The sequence below is a fragment of the Ictalurus punctatus genome, chromosome 12, assembly GCF_001660625.3.
Source record: "Ictalurus punctatus breed USDA103 chromosome 12, Coco_2.0, whole genome shotgun sequence".
NCBI lineage: Eukaryota > Metazoa > Chordata > Actinopteri > Siluriformes > Ictaluridae > Ictalurus > Ictalurus punctatus.
Genome location: NC_030427.2, coordinates 31,141,211 through 31,162,769, shown reverse-complemented (window position 1 = coordinate 31,162,769; position 21,559 = coordinate 31,141,211). Strand labels below are relative to the sequence as shown.

General features: G+C 42.6%; 1 protein-coding gene across 5 annotated transcripts in view; it reads left to right on the top strand.

Moving 5' to 3' along the window:
* Positions 1 to 13,054: 13,054 nt before the first annotated feature.
* Positions 13,055 to 21,559, top strand: part of LOC124628717 (RNA binding protein fox-1 homolog 3) — a 217,845-nt gene continuing 209,340 nt past the window's right edge. The window contains exon 1 of one of the 5 annotated variants that reach the window (XM_053683926.1): positions 13,055 to 13,587. The gene's annotated coding sequence lies outside the window, so the exon portion shown is untranslated. The remainder of the gene's footprint in view (positions 13,588 to 21,559) is intronic. The other 4 variants (XM_053683925.1, XM_053683930.1, XM_053683927.1 and 1 more) reach the window with 4 other exon arrangements.

Below are 21,559 nucleotides of genomic sequence, written 5' to 3'. Positions count from 1 at the left end.
TGTGTGTGTGTGTGTGTGTTGAACTTATAAACTTACACTATGTGAAAACTCTTTACAGGTGCCAATGATTTATTCATTCATTTCTCTATTTAATCACTCTCTCTCTCTCTCTCTCTCTCTCTCTCTCTCTCTCTCTCTCTCTCTCTCTCTCTCACACACACACACACACACTGCTGGTTTTTAGAATTATGGCTCTTTCTCATGGCAGAACTCTCTCTGTCTCTCTTTTTCCCCATCATTTCTCCACCTCTCAATTTGCTATTGTTGGAACATAAATCATAACCAGACATCATCTATCTTTTTTTTACACACACACACACACACACACACACACACACACACACACACACACACAACATGATGGTGGTGATGTAGTGTTTAATAAGGACAAGTGAATGGGTTCATGAACTGGAAATGAGCCAGAAGAGAGGCAGAGTGGGCGAGAATCCAACACAGAGAGTGTTGTGTTTGTGTGTGTGTGTGTGTGTGTCTGTATGTGTGTGTGAGAGAGAGCTCTTATATTAGTATAAATTTGCATTCAAAATGTTCATAAAACCCACAAACTGAAAACTGTTTCAGCAAAACTCATAAATTTGCCAATTTGAATTTCTTCTCTTTTTTTTGTTTATTATTATTAATATATATATATATATATATTTTTTTTTTTTTTTGAAGTTTAGGTTTTTATTATGACCCAGAAATTTCACCTTCTCTACCCATTTGCATCTCAGTTACCATGGCATCCAACAGTTTTACAGTCTCTACCTTCATCTGATCATTGATTGATTCCCTGGTTGTGTTCACCTGCTCCTTGTTTCCCCTCATTAGTGTGTGTTTAAACCCTCAGTGTTGGTCATTCACTTTACACTTTCCAGTTCAGTTTCCCATAATCAGGTGTATTTTATGATTTTTTTTACCCGTGCATTGTTTTGAATTGTTGTGTCTGCCTGTGTTTTGAGGCATGCGATGTTTTATTTTTAAGCACAATCACTACACTACCCTTATCTTGACCACAGAGCATACTGTATACTGTATAAAGATTTAAAGACATACACAAGATTAGAACAATAAATATTAATATTAAACATATTATTACAAGTAATAGTAATACTAATAGTAGTTGTAGTAGTTTTAACAGTAGCAGTAACAGTGGTAATAATAGTGGCAGTAACAGAAGTAGTGGTAGCCGGAGTAGTAATAGTACTAATACTAATAGTAGTAAGATAAGTGCTAATAGTAATATTGGAAGAATTCATAGTAATAGTTGGAGGAGTAGAAGTTGTAATACTAGTTCAATTCAATTCAATTCAATTTTATTTGTACAGCACTTTTTACAATAGACATTGTCTCAAAGCAGCTTTACAGAAATATCAACACGGTCTATAGATATTAAAGGTGTGAATTTATCCCAACTGAGCAAGCCACTGAGTGGCGACGGTGGAAAGGAAAAACTCCCTAAGATGTTTTAAGAGGAAGAAACCTTGAGAGGAACCCGACTCAGAAGGGAACCCATCCTCATCTGGGTAACAACAGATAGTGTAAAAAAGTTCATTATGGATTTATATGAAGTCTGTATGGCCTTAGGAGCAGCCGTAGTCCCAGCAGTCTGGAATTAGAGAAGATTTGAGCTCCATGCAGAGGCAGAAAGGATCTGGATCTCTAGTATCTCCATAAATTCGTGTGGGGCTCAGCAAAAGGATAGAGGGAGAAAAAAGATTATTATGACTGCGAAGTAGTAAAATTGAATCTAGTCAGGGTAGGTTTGAGTAAACAAATACGTTGTAAGCCTAGACTTAAACACTGAGACTGTGTCTGAGTCTCGAACACTAATAGTAAGAACACTAGTAAGAGTAGTAGTTGTAATAACAGTGGCAATACTAACATTAATAGTAATAGAAGTAATAATAGTTGTAAGAGTAAAAGAAGAAACAGTAGTAATAATAATATTAGTAGGACTATATAGTAGTAGTAATTATATTAGTAATCCTAGCAATAGATTTAAACATAGTAGTAATAGTGGTAAGAGTAATATCAGTAATAATACTATTAGTCGCTGAAATAGTGTTACAATTCCTTGGCAGAAACAAAGGCGGACTGGCAATCTGGAGAATGTGGGGCAGACGACAGACGGACCACGGAACGAAATCAAGGTTAGAATAATTGGGCAATCGAGTTATACAGGGTGTAGGCAGAAGCGTAATCAAATGACAAGCAAATATCAAAACCACGTAAACGGACACGTAACCACGTATTAATGCTTGGTGCACGAACAGAATGAGGCTGCTGAGCATTTACTTCGCAAGAAGCTGACATCAACGAGGCCCTTTTATAACCTTTGATGTAGCGCAGGTGTTCGTAATCAGAACTCCGGCGAACTCGAGCTTGGGTATGGCTGGGAGGTGTAGTCCTCGTCCGCCCTGTCCACGGGCGGCACTACAAGCTGAGAATTGCAGCTGCGAATTCGCCGTCACGTAACAGAGCCCCCCCAAAGGGCTCACTCCAGGAGCTAAATCCCTCCAAGGCCTCCCTTTCCTTCAGGGACCTCGTTTGTCTGCATGAGCCGCGTGTAAGTCTCTACGCAGATTTGTGTCCAGAATGTCTTGGGCTGGGACCCAGCACTGCTCCTCTGGTCCATACCCCTCCCAGTCAACCAGATACTCGAGTCTTCCTCTCTTAGGTCTCGAGTTCAGAATGTCACGGACGTGGTAGACTGGGCGGCCTTCAATCTCCAGCGGTTCCGGTGGGGAGTCTTCCGGCACCACTGTGGCAAAGGGGCCCGGTATCACAAGTTTGAGGAGCGAGACATGGAAAGACGGGGCGATGCGACTGTGTTTTGGTAGGTCCAGGCGATACGTGACCTCATTAATCTGTCTCAGGACTCGGAAGGGCCCGATATATTTAGGCTGAAGCTTTTTGCCCGGGAAGGGTGACCTTAAGTCTCTTATGGAGAGCCAAACCCTGTCGCCGGGTCCATAATTGGGGTGATCCCTCCAACGCCGGTCGGCCTTTCGTTTGGCGGTGTGGGACGCCTGCGCCAGCTGTTGATGGGCACATTCCCAGACCTGTTCGCTCCGGCGGAACCACTCATCTACTGCTGGTGAGTCCATGTGGGAGGCGTTCCAGGGGAACAATGGTGGCAGGTAACTCAAGACACACTGAAATGGGGTGAGCTGGGTGGCGGAATGCCGTTGCAAGTTTTGAGCGTATTCTGCCCACGGTAGGAAGTGGCTCCAGTCTCCTGGGTTGGTGGAACAGAAGGTCCAAAGCAACCGTATGACCTCTTGGTTGGCCCGTTCTGCCTATCTGTTGGCCTGGGAGTGGTACCCGGTAATGAGGTTAACGGCGACCCCCATTTTCTCCATGAAGCTGGCCCAAACGCGAGATGTGATTTGTGGACCCATGTCAGTCACAATCTCCTCGAGGATGCCGAAGTACTGAAACACATGTTCGAATAGGAGTTCCTCCATGGTAAAGGCGGATGGAATGGCCGGTAGAGGAATTAGGCGCAGGGATTTCGAAAACCGATCCACGACCAACAATATCACGGTATTTCCCAGTGACTTCGGCAAATCCATTATGAAATTGAGGGCCAGGTGGGACCATGGGCGTTCAGGTATGGATAGCGGCACCAACCTCCCGACAGGTAGCGTATGTGGTCCCTTGGACTGAGTGCAAGTGGAACATGAGGATACGATGCGCTGAACCTCCCTAGGCATGTTGGGCCACCAGTACTTTTTGGCCAGCAGTTGGTACGTGCGGTTGGCTCCCGGGTGACCCGTCACCAATGTCGTGTGGGCCCAGGTGATGAATTCTAGATGATACCATTTTGGTACGAACTGTTTATCAGAAGGACAGGCTGCTGGGATTCGTGACCTGGGAATACGGGCTAAGGTTTGCTCTAGGGTCCACTCCAAGGCGCCCACTATGCAGGACGGAGGCACGATATAACTTTCCTGATCCGCCCAACCCTCGGCTCTTTGAGCCGGGCCTATAGGACAGGGTGAATTGGAACCTGGAAAAGAATAGGGACCAGCGACCCTGGCGACGCATGAGGCGGTTCTCAGATACTCCAAGTTCTTGTGGTCCGTGTAAATAACAAACGGATGTGCTGCTCCTTCCAGCCAGTGTCTCCACTCCTCTAGGGCCAGCTTAAGAGCCAGGAGCTCTCAGTTCCCCATATCATAGTTGCATTCTGCTGGTGACAACTTCCGGGAAAAGAACGCCATGTGGCGCAACTTGTGTCTATCTCCAAACCTTTGAGACAGGATAACCCCACTCCCACTTCAGACACATCAACTTCCACGACAAACGGCCTGGAGTGATCCGGGTGTCTGAGGATGGGCACTGTGGTAGAGGCTCGCTTAAGCTTCTTCAGAGCCTCCTGGGTGATTGGGGTCCAAAGGAGACACCGGGGTTTACCTTTCAGGAGGGATGTCAGGGGTTGCACCACGTTGCTAAAGTCTCGAATGAATCGCTGAGAGAAGTTGGCAAAGCCAAGGAAACGCTGCAACTCCCTGATGGTTCGAGGAGTAGGCCATTCCACGACCACTTGAATCTTGCGCTGGTCCATGACGACTCCCCTTGGGCTAATGACATACCCTAGGAATGAGATCGTGTGTTGGTGGAACTCACATTTCTTGGCCTTTACGTGAAGCTGGTATCGCAGCAGGCGGCGCAATTCTTGCCGGACATGCTCGACGTGCTCTCTAGGGATGTTGAATATACCAAAATATCGTCGATGTAGGCGATGATGTACCTCCCCAGCATGTCCCTCAGGGCATCATTGATTAGGTTCTGGAACACTGATTAGGCATTAGCGAGCCCATACGACATAACCAAGTACTCATGGTGTCCTGAGGTAGTGCTGAAGGCCGTTTTCCACTTGCCCCCCACCCTAACGCGGATCAGGTTATATGCGCTGCGTAGGTCCAGCTTCGTAAAGATGGTCGCGGACCATAGCTGTTCCAGGGCTGAGGGAACAAGAGGCAGGGGATACTTTATGGTCACTTGGTTGAGGCCCCAAAAATCAATGCATGGCCGGAGGCCCCCTCCTTTTTTTACAAAGAAGAAACCAGCAGATGCAGGGGACATGGAGGGTCGAATGTACCCCTGTTGGAGAGCTTCCTGGATGTATTCCTCCAAGGCCCGCTGTTCAGCTTGTTCACATGGCCCCGAGGTGGGCTGGCCCCGGGTAGGAGATCGATGGCACAGTCATAGGGTCTGTGAGGTGGTAGACTACTTGCTCTCTCCTTGCTGAACACCTCATAGAGGTCACGGTATTCTTGGGGGATCTTGATCGAGACATGGAACAGGGGACTTTCCACAGTCGTGGTGGCCAAAGGGACCGCGGGACCCCTCAGACAATTTTGCAAACAATACAAGGACCACTGGGTGAGTTGTTTGTCCATCCAGGAGATTTGGGGATTGTGCCGTTCTAGCCAGGGTAGGCCGAGTATGACGGGATGTCTGGTGGAGACCGTGATGTATAGGACCATGGTCTCGTAGTGGAGGGCACTAACTTGAATGTTGACTGGTAGTGTTCTGTGAGATATTACTCCTCCACCTATGGGGGACCCGTCTATGGACTGAAGTTCGCGAGGTCGGAGCAGGGGACGTATAGGGAGGCCGAGCTTCTGCGCCGTCTTCTCAAGTTTTTCCACTGCTCCAGAGTCGACGAGCTCTGAAAGAACAAAAGACCGACCTGAATGCTCTATCACGATAGGTAAGGCAAATATATGAGAAGCATGTGACTGGTTCAGACTCACCTGGGCACGACAAGGTGGGTTGTCCGTGCTCCTCTAGGTCACTTGAGGCCTCCTGTGGGGGCACTGACAGATGACGTGGGTGCCCTCACCACAATAAAAGCACGTTGCGGTCAGAGACACAGAAGCGCTCAAACGTGAGACCTCCGCACGTAACGCGGATATCTCGTCCCAATACACCGCCAGCGTGCGGTTCTGATCCAGGATGTAGTGTTGCCACTCCAGGGTGTCCGCTGCCTCCATTGCGCGGTGAAGTAATCTGTTACGATTCCTTGGCAGAGACAAACGCAGACTGGCAATCTGGAGAACGTGGGGCAGATGACAGATGGACCAAGGAAGGAAATCAAGGTCAGAATAATCGGGCAATGGAGTTATATGGGGCATAGGCAGAAGCGTAATCAAATGACAAGCGAATATCGAAACCAGGTAAATGGATACGAAATTAAGGCTTGGTGCATGAACAGAGATGAGGCTGCTGAGCATTTATGTCGCAAGAAGCTGACATCAACGAGGCCCTTTTTATAATCTTTGATGTAGTGCAGGAATTCGTAATCAGAACTCCGGCGAACTCGAGCCCGGGCAAGGCTGGGAGGTGTAGTCCTCGTCCGCCCTGTCCACGGGCGGCACTACACGCTGAGAACTGCAGCCGTGAGTTCGCTGTGGCGTAACAAATAGTTGTAGGAGTTATAGTATTAATAATATAGATGTAGTAGTAGTATTAGTTTTCAAATGATTACATTATATAGTATTAATAGTAATAATTGTAAAAATTTTAGTCATAGTATGATTTCATAGTTATTAGAGTTCTTAAAATAAAATATATCATAGAGTACATGTCCTTATGCATGTGTGTGTGTGCGTGTGTGTGCATGCGTGTGTGTGTGTTACAAGAAGCTGTGAGGTGTTTGGTCTGTGTGGAATTGACTGGAGCAGTAGTCTAGTACACTCATTCTTCTCAATTCTGTCTCCCACTGACATGGACCCTTGATCAACACATACACACACACACACACTGTTAGGAATGTTGCCAAAAAGATACTGCTCATGTCTACTTTTGTGACATGCGTGTCTAGTTTATGTGTGTGTGTGTGTGTGTGTGTGTGTGTGTGTGTGTGTGCATGCAGGGAGTTATGAGAGGTGCTCACTAGGTGTTTAGTGTGTGTGTGTGTGTGTGTGTGTGTGTGTGTGTGTGTGTGTGTGTGTGCATGTGTGTGTGTGCGTGTGTCTGTGTGTGTGTGTTAAGCCAGTGTGAGATGATCAATGATCCAGGCACCTGTGGCGCTCCGAGGCAGGACTCACACTCTCTGGAGGATGGAGTGATTACAGAAGACTGATAGAGAAGAGGAGAATGATGAAAGTGTGTGTGTGTGTGTGTGTGTGTGTGTGTGTGTGTGTGTGTGTGTGTGTGTGTGTGTGTGTGTGTGTGTGTGTGTGTGTGTGTGTGGTTTAACATTTTTCTGAACAATGAAACTCTGAGGCAACAGACAAATACTATGGTCAAATAGGTAACTACTAAACATTATTTAAAAATATGAGTCGATCAATAGATAGATAGATAGATAGATAGATAGATAGATAGATAGCAATGACATCCGGAATGCTTTGTGCTGTATGATTCATCACTGAACTCTGCAGTCCAGAAACATTCAATTATCCGCAGCCGAGCTTGGTGTGTTCCTGCTGAACTTTTAGCACTAAACCTCAGATCCAAACACCCCTCCACTGATCCAGCTGTAGAATCCGAGTTCTACGACAAATTAACTGAACAACATTGACAGATGAATGCGAGACTGATACATAAATAATACTGTAAGTGAAAGTTGCTGTTTAGCAAAAAAATTATTTTTTATTATTGTTTAGCATTTAAGTCGAATCACCAAGCGTTAGCATTGATCTAATTCAGTGCAACAGCCTGTGATATGGAGAGCTGTCGTGTTCCTAGTCCCGTGGGAGAGTTTAGAGCAACTGGTAAACTTTTCGTTATTTTAGCTTGATATCGTTCAGACATCTTTTTTTCCTGGCACAGAATACTTAGAGGGACAGAAAGGTAATGGAATAAAACCAGTTACACAACCCCTTCTTACAGCAAAGACAGAAAGAACGAGAACAGAAAAGGACAGGGCCAGAAAAGACAAAATATCAAAGAGAACAGAAGAAAGAAAAGAGAACAAAAGAGAAAAAGAAACTAGAAAAGAATGACGGAAGGGAGAGGAGTAAGTCAGAGAGTGTGCAGGCGACTTGGTGCAAGTTTAAAGCATTAATGCACTGTTAATGAACTCAGTTAAACAGAGACTCTCTCTCTGTCTCTCTCTCTCTCTCGCTCTGTCTCTTTCCTTCAACACAGCACTACTAGACATTATTAGAGTGAGGAGTCAGGGATGCTGCTTTAATGCTAAGACTAATACAGTAGATTAAAGACAAACTCCTGAGAGAAAGACAGAGAGAGAGAGAGAGAGAGACAGAGAGACAGACAGACAGACAGACAGACAGACAGATGGAATTATGGCCTTCTTGGACACAACGGAGAACAGATTCTATACGTCTATTTCCAGCTCTTCTTTTGCTGTATCTCTGCGGTAACTCCTTAATGACTGTGATTCTGATTGGTCAGAAGGTACACAGCTGCAAATCACTGGTTTATATTAATGCACTCGTTCTAATACGTTTTCAGCTCATTCGCAGGGACTTGTACGGTTCCACATAAACTGATTAAATAAACGTGTGATCATTGATACGTTGAAGTTTTATGTGAGGTGACGTTTTTGTAATAGTTATGGAAGGAGTCTCCAGTGTCAGAGCTTTGTAGCAGTCAGAGCTAAAGTCATAATGTCATCTTAATTTTTTTCATTGTCGTTCATCCATCCATTTTCCATGCTGCTTATCCTACACAGGGTCATGGGGAGTCTGGAGCCTATCCCAGAGAACTTGGGGCACAAGATGGGGCAAGGGACACCCTGGACAGGGTGTAGGGCACCATCACACATACACATTGACACACCCATTCATACACTATAGACACTTTTTGGAAATGCCAATGAGCCTACAACGCATGTCTTTGGACTGGGGGAGGAAACCGGAGTACCCGGAGGAAAACCCTGAAGCACAGGGAGAACATGCAAACTCCGCACACACAGAGTGGAGGGAGGAATCAATCCCCCAACCCCCGGAGGTGCGAGGCAAACGTGCTAGCCACTAAGCCAATGTGCCCATTGTTATTCATTCATTTCATACTTTTCATTTCTTTTTGTCTGATTCACTCCAAAAAGTGAGGCTGGTGAGGTGACTGTTTATAGCTGCTTTAACGTAAGTGAGAAAAGGAAGTTGTTTTGCGGATGTTCCACAACATTAAATGTAACTTTAAATGGATAAAAGGTATGAAAGTTTTTTCTTTAATAACATTTTTTATTGTAATTGCTCGTAAATTGCTGTGGTATAAGAGGAATAAAACACTTCTCAATATTCTTATAGTAAAACAATTTAATTTGGGGAGGTACCAGTAACTCCACTTCATCACACCATCCTGCCACTGATTATTACACTATCATAGCAGGACACACAGAGAGTATTATTCTGATGGTGGTATTTATATAGCCTACATAGTGACCATGGTGTGTGGGTTGGGACACAGTGGACTGATGGAGCCTCTCTCTCTGTCTCTCTCTCTCTCTCTCTCTCTCTCTCTCTCTCTCTCTCTCTTGCTCTGTCTCTCTTTATCTGCAGTAATGGTATGTGATGAACGTGATTTGACATGAGCGCTGCCACTGTCGGTTTCCGATAAGCTCTTCAGCCTGTTTGCTATTTTCAGGGTGATAACGGAGCTCCCTCTCCATCCCTCGCTCTTTTGCTCACCCAATCTCCCTCTATCTCTCGCTTTCTCTCATTCTCTATCCCTTTATATCTCTTGCTTCCTCTGTTGCTGATAAAGTATGTCAAGTTCAATTTAAATTAAAAAAAAAAAGGAGAGAGTGATTTCTTCCTAACACTGGCTGCCTGACCCGAGCAGGAACAGAGGGATTACTCTGCTGCTCGTCAGAGTTTTTAAAAGTAAGTGTTTACAATTTCTGTAAACTGTTGAACTTTGAGCCGATCAGCTGTCCAATCAGCAGTGTTCAAAACAAAGCACTACAACACCACCTCCTCCTACATAGTGCGCTAAAACACTCACATTCTCTCATTAATAGAGATGCTAGCAATCCTGTTCCAGGTGAAACGCCTAGCGGAGAACTCAGGAGCCATTCCTCATGTTCCATATCTTCAATATCTCATGTGTTGTAAAGTTTGCTCTCCTTACTTATTAAAGACTAATTCCACTTGGTTTCAATAAATATGTGCTTACACTCTTCAAAAAAGAGAGGGTTTTTTTCTTTTCTTCCAAAAAAAAGAGAGGGGGGGAGAATAGAAGTAATTGAGTTTTACCAGAAATACCTGATGAAGGTTTAATTGCACTCTCCAAAATTCAATATCTAATCACACTACTGTCAGTCACATTCTCTCTCTCTCTCTTATTCTCTCTCTGTCTCTCTCTCTCCCTATCTCTCTCTGTTTTTGTCTGTCTGTCTGTCTCTCTTGCTAAAACTTTTGAGATGTTGATATTTGAATGTTTCTGGACTGCAGAGTTCAGTGATAAATCATTCAGCACAAACCATTTCTCATGTCCTGTCCAGAACGCAATAACCTCCAATCCTCACTTCACCTTTATTTTATTATTTTACTCATATATTTCCTTTCCGTTTTTTTTCAGAGATTCTGATGTGACAGAGAGATAGCGATTAAACTATTACACTGTTCCGTCATGTTCATGTTTTCTACATGACTAATGGGTGTCACAAAATGGAGTTGAGACAGAAGCAAATGCAGTTAAAGCGTTTATTAAAGAGATACAGGCAGATAAATCCAAAATGGCAGGCAGAATCAGAAACAGTAAGCAGGCGATGGTCAAGCGATCAACAAACAGGACAAAACTAGGCAAGGACTAATAAAAAAGGTATACAGACGAGTCAGAAACAGAAAACAGGTTCGTTAGCATCAGGTTCTGAGGGAAAACTTGGTGTATACTTTGCAAAGACAACCAATGACAGGACATGGGCGGAAACAGGACATAAAACAAAACAAAACACGACAACATGGAAGTGCAAGCTGTGGAGCTGCAGGTTGCTTATGCACACAGAGTGCCTCTGCTCGCAGCGCTCAATGCAAGGGGGAAATCCCTGATCTTGGTGGGAAGCAGGTGGGGAGTCTGTGATAGGCTCGCAGGGGTTTTGTGGCAGGGCTAACACAGGCTCATGGGATCAGGGGGAGGGGCTGGGACAGGATAGCCTCGGGCATAAGGCAGGAACAAGGCTTAGGAGGCCACACTATCAGCGTCTGGTGTGAGAAGGTCTGTGGAGGCCGTGTTGTTGGCCTCAGGCAGGAACAAAACTTAGGAGGCCACACTGTTGGCATCAGACAAGAGCTGGACTTGGGAGGCCATGCAACCGGCCTCAGGCAGGAGTATGGCATAGGAGGCCATGCTTTTGGCTTCTGGCAGGAGCTGGACTTGGGAGGCCACCCCATTGGCCTCAGCCTTGAACAGGACATGGGAGGCAGCATTGTCAGCAGGAAACAATACTTGAGAGGCTGTGTCCTTGGCCAGGACTGAGGAGGTCGCCCTGTTGGCCTATGGAGGGAGCTCTGCAGGAGAGACTGCCCCGCTGGGAGGCTGCAATGTTGGCCTCTGGAGAGAGTTCTGCATGAGAGGCTGCCACATCAGCCCCTAGCTGGAGCTCAGTTGTGGAAGCCACCCGGTCAGCCTCTAATGGGAGCTCTACAGGAGAGGCTGCTTTGTCAGACCCTGGCTGGAGCTTAGTTGTGGAGGCCCACTCTGACAACAAGAACATGGTCCACTGCTTCTCTTTGGGCTTGGGGTTTAAGAGCCTATCAAAATATATTTGGCTCTGAAGCAGGAATCCTTTCATAAGGTCTTTAGCGCCGTTGAAGGGGTCCTGGGGATACATGAAAGTCCACTGTGGAAAATGGACTGAATCAAACATCGGCACGGTCCCAGTGTTACACCCTTCTTGCTCTACTGCTGGATCCATGTTAGCAGTGAAGTGTTCCGTCACGAAATGGATTTGAGATGGATGCAAATGCAGTTAGAGTTCATTAAAGAGAGACAGGCAGACAAATCCAAAGTGGCAGGCAGAATCAGAAACAGTAATCAGGCAATGGTCAGGCAATCTACGAACAGGACAAAACTAGTCAAGAACTAATAACTAATAACAAAGGTACACAAATGATGCAAGGTCAATCCTGGTAAAAAGACACAGAAAACAGGCTTGGTATCATCAGGTGCTGAGCCAAAACTGAGTGTATACTTCACAAATAACAAAGACACACAAAGGTTTAAAGAGAAAAACTAATTAAAGGGCAAACAGAAACAGGTGTCAGCAATTTGGACATATGAGGGAGACAACCAATGACAGGACATGGGTGGAGACTGGACATGAACCAAAACAAAACACATGTGGCATAGTAAACAAAACATAACAACATGTAAGTGTGCACTGTGGGGCTACGGGTTGCACAGTGCCTCTGCCCACAGTGTGAGGGGGAAATCCCTGATAGCATACAGAAATGCAGGTTCCTTTTGTATTTTAGTTTAGTGATAATTCAGAAGTTTTAAAGTTGAGTGAAAATGCACCATATTAATAAAAACAAATGAACAATGAAGATACAGAAAGAAATGAACTACAAATCAAATAAATAACAAATTGCTTTACTAGCACTGGCAGTTACAATTAATATTTTGTGAAACACTGTGAAGTTAGTTCATGTTCTCAACGTTACAGCAGCTAAAAAACATTCATACCCTCACCAGTCTCTCGTGTTCTCTTTCATGAAGTTAGACACATAAAGCAGTTTTTCATGTTACTGAGCACCCGCAAAGCGTAAACTGCTCTGTCCTGAAGATGTGGGAAAACATCAATTGATAGCTTTTAAAATTATAGCTGACGGTTACAAAGCACTGACACTGGAGGTTCCTTCCATAAATGTTAAATAATACTATAGAAACGATAACATATTAGAACGAGCGCATTAATATACACCTGTGATGTTCAGCTGCACTACTATCAGAGCTGCTGTTAGAGATCAATCAACACCTTCTGACCAATCAGCATCCATAATTCAACAGTCCTCTGGTGTAACAGTATAAATGAACGTGTGATGTACAATAAACTGTAATTCCTGTACAGGTTTCCTTTTGGTAAAAATTCTGAAGGAAACTTTGAAGGAAGCTGATACAAGTGTGTGTGCGTGACAGAGAAAGAGAGAGACATAGAGAGAGAGAGCAAGAGAGAGAGAGCAAGAGAGAGAGAGAAAGAGAGAAAGATAAGCATGTGGGCGGACCAAGTCTCCGCTCTGTCAGATGAGATCGTGCAGCGGCTCAATGTGTGAGTCGCTGAACTCGAGAGTGTGTGTCTTGCTCTTTATATCCTCATATCATCCCACCTTTTCACGCCCCCTTCTCTCTCTCTCTCTCTCTCTGTCTCTCTCTATCTCTCTCATTCCAGTACAGTCAGTCAGTTCCTCGCTCTGCTCTTCTTCTCTTTCTCCAGGATTCTCTCCTCCTCTCCCGCTATTTTTTCGCTGTGCGTTGGCCGTGCACCCCCCCCCCTCAATCTCTCTCTCTCTCTCTCTCTCTCTCTCTCTCTCTTTCTCACTCTCTCTCTCTTTCTCTCTTTCTCTGTTTTCTCTATCTTTCTCTCACTTGTTCTGTGCTGTTTTTGTTCTCGTGGCTGGTGTGAGCTGATCGGTTCGTTCTGAAGAAGCGTCACTGCTGCCTCCTGTGAGTACTCTCAGCTTAATCTCTCTCTCTCTCTCTCTCTCTCTCTCTGCTGGGTTTCTGCATGCTGATGTCCATGTGTTTGTTAGTGAAGGTTTAAAGATAGACAGAGAGAGTGTGTAAAGAATGAGTAAAGTGTGAGAGAGGAAAAATAGCATTTATGAGAGACAGAGAGAGGGAGCGGACAATGCTGAGCTGATCTCAGACTTCAGACGATTCACTGGGGCTGAGCAAAAGACTGTGACAAAGAGAGTGAGAGCGGAAGAATAAGCGAGAGAAATGAAAATGATAAAGGAAAAGAGTGAAAGACAATGAGAGAAGAATAAGAGAGAGAGAGAGAGAGATAGTGATAGAAAAGAAAAGAGGTGAGACACAGTGAGTGAGACACTAAGTTTAAAGTAATTATGTATGTCAAAGATGGCAGTTTTGTGGTGGTCTCTCTCACTCTCTCTCTCTCTCAAACACACACACACACATACACATACACACACACACACACACACACACACACACACACACACATGCTCAATTCAAACCATCATTGAATCCTGATTGATATTCAGCCTGTTTGAAATTTTGTAAATTGGAGTCTCTTTTTCATCACACATGAAGTTTCAGTGATGGACAAGAAGCACATACACAGACTCACACACACACACACACACACACACACACACACACACACACACACACATACACACACACACACACATACACACACACACACACACACACACACACACACACACACTCACACACACACACACACACACACACACACACACACACACACACACACACACACACACACACACACAGCAACTTGATGGCATCCAGAATCGAGTGTGCATGAGTTAATTCATCTGCTGTGTGTGTGTGTGTGTGTGTGTGTGTGTGTGTGTGTGTGTGTGTGTGTGTGTGTGTGTGTATGTGGATGTGTGTGTGTGTGTGTGTGTATATATGTGTGTGCGTGTGTGTGTGTGTGTGTGTGTGTGTGTGTGTGAGAGAGAGTGAGTGGTAAAGGTACAATTTCCCAGATAAATAAAGGTCTGCACCAGTAAAGTCTAGTGTTTCTACTCCATAATTTCTACTTCAACTTTATAAAATGGGCAAATGAAGTAACTGTGAGTGTCAAGAGAGGAAAAAACAGAATAATAAAGTAAATACTGTGAATAGAGTGGCATGCAATTTATTATTTTTAGCCAAACACAATGATGGCGCTTCCATTATTGTTCTGACCAATAAAATGAAGGGAAAGTCTTCATGCACTGTTGTTTTTGTTATTTAATATTCTACCCAGTCATTATATAAATATAAATCTGAACAAAATAGTATGCATTCATAAGCATAGACAAATATATTTTAATATCATTATTATTTACTTTATGTTTAAAAAAATTGAGAAACAAGTATTCAGATACTATGTGAAAAATACACATACGTAAAGTTGACATAAAAAATAAATTAAAGTTCTCGATATAAAAGCTGCAAAAAATAGTTCACCTAATTACCATGACATCGGGTTCGTCCACCTGGTGTCATTATAAAAGATGCCACTGGTTGGGAAGAATTCATGCAACAAGAAGCGGCCAATAACACGCAGGTGGAAAGTTCATGGAGCCATGCCTAATCATCCCTGGACAGGTGCTCCACACAAGATTTCACAACACACTCTGAGGCTAACGATAAGGAAGGTAAGAGAGAACCAAGATGTCATGCGAAAAGAGTTGCAGGACGACCTGAAAGCAGCAGGAACAACAGTGACAGAGAGAACAATGAGCACTGAACTGCACCACAATCATCTCTATCCCTCCACCTCACGCACTCCAGAGATGCATGCCCAAAGACAAATTACAACTCTTTTGGAACAAAACACAAGTAAGAAATTCAGCCTGTCACGTTTGGAGAAAGTGTTGTGTGTATGATCCCAAGAACACCAAATCCATAGTGAAGCACGGGGTGGGAGCATCATGATCTGGAGGCACTTATCTGCAAAGACTACTGAGGCATTACATGTCATCGAGGAAAGCATGAATGGAGCAATGTACAGGGACATATCTGAGGAGAAATTAATCTCATTGGTCAAGAAACTGAACATGGGGAGACGACTGAAGTTTCAAATATGCAGCCACAATAACTTAAGAAATCTCCCGACTTAGATCCCAGTAAAATATTATGGAGGATTTTCGAACATGTGAGTCCATTAGTGGGATCCTCGTAACCTTGAAAATAATTGAAAATAATTTCCCAAGAGGAGAGGGCCAAAATTGACCCACAATGCTTCAAAAAGCTAATTACTTCCTACCGTAGACATCTCAAAGCTGTAATTACCAACAGCTGCTTCACAACAAAGTACTAATGCTGTTAATTTGTGGTGGCTGTTTTGGAAAATACTTTCCTCCCATTCAATTTCCTTAAAAAAATCTTTGTTTACGAATAAATACTCTTTTGTACAAAGTCGAAAAGACATCATTATCTTTTTTAAATGATTTCCCCCTCACTGTAAGTTTACCCCCCAATTGCTAATACTTCCTTGCATGCTAGCATGGAAACCATGTGAAACTGTGGGTAGGATTATTGGAAAGCGCCAAAATATGTTAAAATGTAGAAAATAGTATATTCTTCCACCTGGAAGGTTTAGCAGTTTTAGGAGTATCAAATATTCCAAAATATGCTAATTGTTGAGTATGAGAAAATCTGGCACGTCATCATCTGAAAGCTCCTGGTGCTGAGGAGGATTGTGAGCAAAGGTCCCTGGGTAACATGTATTTTTCAAAGTGAGGTACACGTAATGAGTACTATTTCAGCAATTACTCGAGATTAGGCCTTTTCACAGCACTGCGAGGATCTAAAAAGCCCTCGGTTTGTTCAGTCCAATAAGAGTGAAGGAGAGAAAGAGAGTGTGGATATATATAGTATAAATATATAGTGTTTATGGTTAATGGCTTGGATAACTAGCGCCATGTTCACATTAGTGGTTTGCCATAACTAGCCCAGTGATGATGTGTTTGTGCTTCACTTTCAGGAAAGAAAAAAAAAAAGCTGACGACATCCACAACTTGTGCATGTGATATGATATCATATATGTCAGTCTGAAGACAGATATTGAACAGTGCTGAAATTCTGAAATATGAAACAGTATGAACCAATTTCCGCCTTTAACACCGGCATGGATCATTCGGTTTCCTCGTGGGAAATTTAGACAGAATTATGACTGTGATCAGCAGCACAGAAATACACCACACTCCCAGAGGATGACTAGAAGTTGGAGTTTGTCCATCAGAAAGAACCATGGACCAACACAGTGTTACTGAATTAAACTACATTCATCAGAAAGAACCAGAAACAACCAGTTTGAGCTTTGAAGCTCAGTATCTTGGGAGTGCCATGACAGTCAAAATGTGCGCACCTAAAATGCTTTTTAGTGAGAGATCACCACCAAGGCTCTACAGGTCCCCAGTCCTGAGAACTAGAGGAACCCCCAGAGCCTGAATTCAAAGCTTTGTATTTCCAGAAAAAATTGATGGCCTAACATGAGATGTTACACAGATAAAATGCTATTTAACAGGCATCAATCTATGCCAATCTGTGACCTTTAGTTCCTGAGAACTAGACCCAGGGAAGCGGACTATTTCTAGCCAACCTTGTGTGCTTTCTCTGGCTTGTTGGTATACCAGAACTGCAGGCCTGGTCCTCTGGTTCTGTAGGAAGAACTCCAGCACAAATGTACATCACATCCATATTGAGCTGTTACAGCTCCAGAAGGTGATATGAGAAAGAAATGTGAAAAAAATACTTGCCTGTGCTTAGCGGTATTCCCAGCATTAACACAAGCATCCTATTTTTGGCCCAGCTCCTTCGCTACACAGACTTCCTCTTCATATTGTGTTGCTTTTATTTTTCGCCTCTTCAGGCTCTATTTCACCTGTGGCAATATTGACCTGCAGTAGGCCCCTTCCTTCCCTCCCCTTATTCTCTCACTTGCTATTTATCACTTTGTGTCAGTGTCATTTCTTGCACAGCTAGCAGCATTAGGCAATGCATTAACATGCTGACAGTGACGTTATCGAAGCCAGGACTTGAATGTCTCTCTCTGCGGTCCTGATAAGGATCACAGATTGGTGCCGGGAGGGACAATGATGAAAGGGCATTCCTTTGTGTGCACAGGTGTGAGTGTATATTCGCCTTTCTCTAGGGGAAGAATACATTTGTGGGAAAGTGTGTGTGGCTTTAAGAATCATAATACAATCTCAGGTGTACTTTTTGTAAGAAGAGAATAGTCAACCCAGTGTCCCATTTTTTTTTTCCTTTTCAATTTTAGTGAAAAAATATGATGGCCTTGGATCAACAAATAATGGAAAAGGAGAATGTGAAGAAAACCAAGATGGGAAATTGAGTTTCTCGATCATTTTCCAATATCAGGACACTTTGGCAGGTGTAATCTTGTTTGCACCAGAGCCCCTTACTGACATTTGAAGAAAAAAAAAGGGGGGAAGGGGACTTTGTTGTAGTATTTTTCTTACTGTTGAGCATTTGGGTGGTTTTACATAGATTCATTAAGCATAGTAGCTTTATATGTGTGAAATCTTAAATAGTCTAAGTTGTACCTACAGAAAAAAATTATGACCTCAACTACCAGGCCACATTTTACATGCAATACTATAATAATAATAATTAAAAAAAAAACTGCTGCAAGGTGGGCAGAAGTTAAATAAGTTCAATATCCAGGACTCCCATTTTTACCTCAGTTAAAGTCCAAGTGAGGAAAGTGAGTCTTGTTAGTAAATTAATATGAATTTTACAACACGTTGAATGGAAAATGTGTCCTTACCAATATTACAATGTTGCAATGTAAAAAAAAATAATATATTTTTTTTATAAAAAACACACAGAGAAAACCTCATCACTCATCATTACTTATAATATCAAATTATAATCTAGAGAGCATGCGAGGCTAGTTATTAAGCCGATACGAGCTAGGACTGGTTCGTACAGTTACTCTTACAGATTGGTTCTTATGGTTACAGTATGGACGGTGGGTAAACCTTGGGTAAATTAAAAAAATAATAATAATAATCCTTAGCAAAGAAAATTATATTGACCATGAATAAATCTCAGTATGAGCAGAAATCACACCAGAATAAACATTTTTGAAAACTTCTTGTTTCAAGCACCATATTTGTGCAGCAGCCTTCAGACTGCATTGAGTGTTTGGACAGAAATAAAAGAGAGTTCTCCATGCAGAGGTAATGAAAAGGTTTTGGGCCTATAAACACTTCATGTTGCTGAAGTACAGACAGAAACATCATGTAGACCCTCACTGTCCAGCATGTGTCTGAATGAGGTTAAGAATTCACAGTTCCTTATGTTTGTGCCTGAGTGTATGGACGTGCTGCAGTAAGCAGCGTTCCCCATTCATTACAAGAGCCATTAATTCATTTTTCCAGTCTTTCATTAATTACCTCCCACTCTGATTAATTTATTAATTCAACTTTATACCACAGTCCTGTTATATTCTGGTTCAGAGGTTGTTCATTAATTCTGGCAGAAGAGCAGCTGCAATTCACAGGTTTATATTAAGTGAGGGAAAGACTGTTTGCTATAATGTGAGTGAGAACAGGAACTAACTTGCTTGTTTCATGGATGTTCCACAACACTTAATATAACTATAACTATATAAAAAGGATGACATGTCATTCTTTTGTACTTGCTGGTAAACTGCTGTGATATAAGAGAAATAAAACACTTAGGGATGTGCTCATGATTAAATTTAATATTTCAAAATCAAACAGTAACTCCGCTTCTTCACACCACCCCATCACTGATTATTTTACTATAACAGCACAATGATCATTATTCCTTAGGATCAAGTGATCTCCAGTGATGAGCTTAATACAATACAAGTACCGTGTTCACAAACTCGACATTTCTTTTCCACTTCTGAAAATTCACTCGTCATCGAAACATCGACCTTTTTCTTTCTCAATTTCTATTTGTTACTTATAAAAGTTGTAAAAGATAATATACATGTGAGCTGTTTTATTATTTCAAGTCACTTTGACCCAGAAGCACATTCTGAATCTGATCTTAAGCCTGAAATGATCTCTGTACTCCAAATATTAGAGCTGATTTTTTACCTTGTTTCAATATTGAATGTCACTTAAAAAAAAAAAAAAAAAAAAAAAAGATGAGGTGAGAAAAAGGTGCCATACAGTTTGTAATTTAATTTTAGATGCTGTTCAAATAATTGAGAACACTTACTCTGGTGTAAGGCAACATTATGAGCTTCTTTTAATGGAGCATGATAAAATACAAACATTGCTAATACAATATGTCTTATCAGCTGATTGGAAAGAGGTTGTAGTCCCCCCCCCAAAAAAAAATCATAAAATAGGGGTGTGGATGGATTGTTAAAGACAGCTCACTCTCAAAAGCTTATCCTCCTCTGTTTGAGGCTTCACTTTGCCAATAAATGCTTTAATTATAACTTCTAGTTATAAATATAACTTCAAAGTGATAATGACACAGTATTTTAACTAATACTTTATCGGAAATCAAAAATACTAATACCAAAAATACCAAAAAATGGTAATCATGTAGATTAAACATCCCGATAGTGACACAAACCAGGCTCACTTATACTGGAAGATGAGCTTGTTATTAAACAATTGGAACGCGGACGGTTACAAGTCCAATTCCAAAAAAGTTGGGACACTGTGCAAAATGTAAATACAGTATCTCACAAAAGTGAGTACACCCCTCACATTTTTGTAAATATTTGATTATATCTTTTCATGAGACAACACTGAAGAAATGACACTTTGCTACAGTGTAAAGTAGTGAGTGTACAGCTTGTGTAACAGTGTAAATTTGCTGTCCCCTCAAAATAACTCAACACACAGCCATTTATGTCTAAACCGCTGGCAACAAAAGTGAGTACACCCCTAAGTGAAAATGTCCAAATTGGGCCCAATTAGCCATTTTCCCTCCCTGGTGTCAGGTGACTTGTTAGTGCTAGAAGGTCTTAGGTGTGAATGGGGAGCAGGAGTGTTAAATTTGGTGTCATCGCTCTCACACTACCTCATACTGGTCACTGGACATAGCAAAGAACTCTCTGAGGATCTGAAAAAAAAGAATTGTTGCTCTACATAAAGATGGCCTAGGTTATAAGAAGATTGCCAAGACCCTGACACTGAGCTGCAGCACGGTGGCCAAGTCCATACACCGGTTTAACAGGACAGGTTCCAGGGTTCTCCCATTGGGAACCTTAAGAGCTCTAGGTTTGACCTTTTGGTAAGGTCACCAGTGATGACCACTAATCAAAAGCTTCCTGAGGTAAGAAAAAACTTTATGGAAATCAGCTGAATACCACAAGTCTGAGAACAGAAAAGTTTCCCTCATAACCCTTTGGCCTCTTAAGTCACTGACTCTGAATAGAGCTGTCTGAGAGGCAGCAGATCTCTTTCTTTCTGTCCATCTGTCCTCAATGTTGTCTAGGACAAGCTTTAGAAATAGAAATGCCTCTTTTCTTATTTTGTGTAGAAATGACTACACGCTGTTTTTTGTCAAAGCACCGAAGTCATCCACATAGTGTATAGAGCGACTGAAAGTTCAGATTAAAAACTCCATATCGATTTAAAAAGGAAAAAAAAAAAAAAAACATACACTAAATGGAATGACCACAACTTTTAAATCTCATTTCCACACATGCACCTCCCAAACACACACACACACACACACACACACACACACACACACACACACACACACACACACACACACACACACACACACCACACACACACACACACAAACACACAGAGAACAGATTGGGCCATCATTCCTCATGTCAGAAAACCAATATCTACTCGTACTCACTCGTTTAATAAGCAAGCCAACATGCCACATTGTAAAAAGTGCTTTAAATGCAGTGCCGTAGGTGTGAGTAAAAAACACAGCTGATTTATAGACTGTG